Source organism: Triticum dicoccoides, chromosome 4A, assembly GCF_002162155.2.
Source record: "Triticum dicoccoides isolate Atlit2015 ecotype Zavitan chromosome 4A, WEW_v2.0, whole genome shotgun sequence".
Classification (NCBI taxonomy): Eukaryota; Viridiplantae; Streptophyta; class Magnoliopsida; order Poales; family Poaceae; genus Triticum; species Triticum dicoccoides.
The window spans coordinates 629772610-629776698 of NC_041386.1; the positions used below are offsets into that span (position 1 = coordinate 629772610).

General features: G+C 55.1%; 1 pseudogene; it reads right to left on the minus strand.

Moving 5' to 3' along the window:
• Nucleotides 1-338: 338 nt before the first annotated feature.
• LOC119289461 lies at nucleotides 339-2102 on the minus strand (annotated as a pseudogene).
• Between the last annotated feature and the right edge of the window lie 1987 nt (nucleotides 2103-4089).

Here is a 4089-nt window from a genome sequence, read left to right on the forward strand (position 1 = left end):
GCTCGGAGTGGCTATGTGGAAACATTCCAGAGAAACGCGGATACATGGTGGCCCTCCTCATCGATGAGCTTGCGGCTACGGTGATGGTTAGATTTGTCGATTCAGACAACAACGGCATGCGGCGGTCAAATCTTAGTGGCGCGGGTCGAGGTGGTGGCTACGCAAGGCAGAGGCAAAGAGAGCGGTGCTGACGTGGAGGCATCCGAGAAGTTAAACCCTTTTGAGGGTTCGACTAGAGTTGATCTCAGCTCCAAGCCATCCCTCAAGTCGAGCCATCGTTTACATATTCGCGTAGATTTGATTTCTAAGTGTTGTATAAACACAAATTTATTCATCAATAGTTGATGCTTTTTCTTTTTCTTTTTGAGAAGATTAATACTCAAAGCTTGTGAGTACTCTAGTACAGTACATCCGTGCTCAATGAATACTCAAAGCTTGTGAGTACTTATTATGGTCGTGCACGTGCTCCTACGCTATCGCATCCGATCGAGTTATTGCTTCATTTTTCTTCTTCAGCTGTGAACCACTTCATGAGGGGTGGCTGGACTTGCTGCAGACGATGTTGTTCTCCTTGACGCACGCGATCACCTCGGCGCCGGTGAAACCTAGCCGCTGGAACGCCGTCGAGACGCTTCCGTCCTTTTCGGCGGCGGCGCAGCGTGAAGCACCATTGGCATACCACCACTGGTACAGCACCTTACCGAGGAAGGCGGCTCCGCAAACCACGAGTGTGACCGAGATGCCGATTGCCCACCCGGCGGCGATGTCGTGCTTCACGTGCGAGCGCCGGGGTATGGAGGATGAAGCCCGCGGAGCGCGGGCTGTGCACGGCGGCAGGACGCCGCCGCAGAGGCCCGGGTTCCCGGCAAGGTCGTCGGGGTTGATCGTCTTCAGCAGCCCCGTCGCCGGCACGGGACCGGTGAGGTTGTTGTGCGCCACGCTGAGCATCTCGAGCGCCGGCGAGCTGCCTAGTCTGCTCGGTATCTCGCCAGAGAGGAAGTTGTTGGAGAGGTCGAGGACGGACAGTGCCGGCATCGTCGCCACCGCGCCGGGGATCTGACCGGTCAGGCGGTTGCTCCCGAGGATCAGAGACGCGAGCCGGTGGCACGAGACGATGCCGGTCGGGATCGCGCCGGAGAGCCGGTTGCTCGACATGTCGAGGGCGTTGAGTAACGCGCAACCGCCGAGTTCGTCCGGCACGCCTCCGGTCAGCTCGGGTGGGATGGGGCCTTCCAACCTGCCGATCGCCATGTCAAGGTACCGGAGGTTCTTGAGCTTGCCAATGGCCGCCGGGATCGGGCCGGTGAACTCGTTGTAGCCGATGATGATCTGCTCCAGCGCCGTGAGCTCGAATAGCACAGCCGGGAGAGAGCCGCTGAGGTTGTTGCCCGCGAGCCCCAAGAACTTGAGCTTCCGGAGCCTGCCGTACCTCTTGGGGATCGTGCCAGAGAAGAAGCCGCCCCTGATGTCGAGCGTCTTGAGCTCTGTGGCGTTGCCGAGGTCTTCCGGGAGCGGGCCGACGAAGTTGTTTCCGGACGCGTTGAAGTGGGCCAGCGAGCCGCAAGAGCCGAGGCCGGCCGGGAACCGGCCGGCGAAGCCGTTGTCGCTGACGTCAAACTCCCGGAGCATCGGGATTGACACCAACGCCGTCGGCAGCACGCCCGCGAACGCGTTGCCCCGGAGCAAGACCGAGTTGAGCGCGGTGAGGCCGAGGACGGCGTCCGGGATGGTGCCGCTGAGGTTCATGCCCGCCAGGTCAAGGCCGGTGACCGCGCCAAGGTCGTCGCAGCGCACGCCCTTCCAGCCGCAATGCGGCGCCGAGCCCCCAGCCCCGGAGCTCCCCCAGTGGGTCGACGAGCGACGCCCTGATGGCCAGCAGCATCGCCGCCTCGTCGCTCGTGGCGGCAGCGCCATTGGACGCCCCGGCGCAGCACACGAGCGACAATGAGAAGAAGACTAAGAAGAAGAAGAAGAAGAAGCGTGGCTTGCTGCTCAGCTGAGCTGAAGCACTCGCCATGCTCCTCTCTCCTCCTTCAATTCTTCACTCCTACTCCTTGATCACTTAATTAACTTTGTGTTTACATCAACAAGCTTGTTTGAAGCAATAGAGAAATGAAGGGAAACTAACAGCTAAGCATATTTGCAGTGACGAGGTGAGAGCACCATGCAATCTTCCCAAGTTATAGTAAAACCAAAAATTCACCCCAAAAAAACTCAAAACCATGTAAAATTGCTTTAAAAATTAATGTTGCGTTTCGAGTTGACTGCCTCGCCGAGTTGACGACTCATAATTACAAAATTCAGTCAGCAATCACATCTTCATAATTATTACCAAATCTTTGTAAGACTTAGTCATTCAAAGATTCACCCAGCAAAAAGGCCAAAGCCTGTAAATTTCGTAAAAATATTGTTAGGGCATATCCAACGCCGACCCTCAAACCTTCCGCAACTGTTCTAACTGCGGTAGTCATCCAACGCGATCCGGTATCGGGCCGCGGCGCGATTCGAACGCGATTTTTCCCGCAAACCGAAGACAAACATGAAGAAGGTTTGCATGAGTCCGCACCGATCCCAAGCCCACTTTTGATCGCCCTCGCCCACCAAAAAACCCTCCTCCTCCCGCGTGTTTTCGTTAGCGCCGCTCTAGAGCGTCAGCGCCCGCATTCATGCCCAGACAGAGCAGTCGCGGCCGCTCACTGGCGCTGGCATTGCAGCGGCGCGCCAGCCGAGAGAGTGCCGCCCGCACCACTACCCAATGCAGGTGACTGCCTTGCGTTCAAACGACACGAGGGCTGTCCGTCCGTCCATCTGCCGCCCGCATTGATAGCACGCGGTTTCCGAGGCGTCTCCTCCGGCGCCCCCCGTCCGTCCCTATGCCGCTCATGAGTGCTATATAAACCGTTGCCCCGGTGCTCCGACCATAGACACAGTCAACTCTCTCTGCACCAGTCCCTACCATGGATCCCTCGGCCGCCAAAGCTCTCTAGGACGGACTGGCGTCGGGGCAGGAGAAGGAGATCTGCCTCGCCCACTGGCGGTACCGACAGCGGGTGGCGGAGGTGGCGACTGCCGGCAAGGAGTACGACAACGAGGCGGGCGAGGCATTGTTCGGCGAGACCGACGAGGAGGACATCGCCGAGGCTGCGCCCCGACACCACGACCATGAGAAAGCCGGCACTTCCGCGGGCGCGGCCGGCAGTGAGGAAGAGTAGTGGACGTAAGTCGCCGTGGCTCGTGTCCCAGGAAGGCCACCGCTTCTCCCCTCCCGTCGACACCAAGCTTGGTGGGCTGAGCATCTTCGGTCGATTAATCGCTTGGCGGCGATGTGGAGGCGGACAACTTCACCTCCCGGCCTCCAGAAGCGGAGGTTATGGAGGTAGAGCTGTCGAGGCAGAGCTGAAAAAGGCAAAGCTTCGATTCTCTTGGTTCATGATCGGACACGGGAACGGGCACTGTCGACCATTTAGACCTAGCCGGACGAGCTCCGCTTAGTTGATGTAAATATAATGAAATTCGTCACGTGGAGATGAAATCCGTCAAGTTTAAATGAAATCTATCATGTTCATTTGAAATCCAGCCATGTTTATATAAAATCCGGTCGTATTTGATCGAATTCCGTTCGGTTAGTTTGAGTTATTGTCAAAATATACACGGCTAACATTAGATGGTGTCCTTCCACATACGTGTTCATGAACTGATCCTCTGTCCACGGACGGATGCAGAAGAAAATTTACAGGTTACCATTGAAGATGCCCTTGCAATTTCAGTTGACGGCGGCATTTATGTGCAGCAAGTCAACGATCATTAATTACAAAATCCAGTCAAGGATACCATCTTCTTAATTACCCAATGGCTGAAGTTGACGGCTACATGCATGCGTGGCTTGATGCAGGACTTCTTGACCCCCAAAAAAGATGATAACCAAGCTAAAGAACTCTCTATGGATCTGGCCCTTGGCACTGTTAGACTGTATGGCTTTCATATTCATATGTGTATATTGTAATGTTGTATCCCACTCAATATATATATATATATATATATATATATATATATATATATATATATATATATATATATATATATATATAT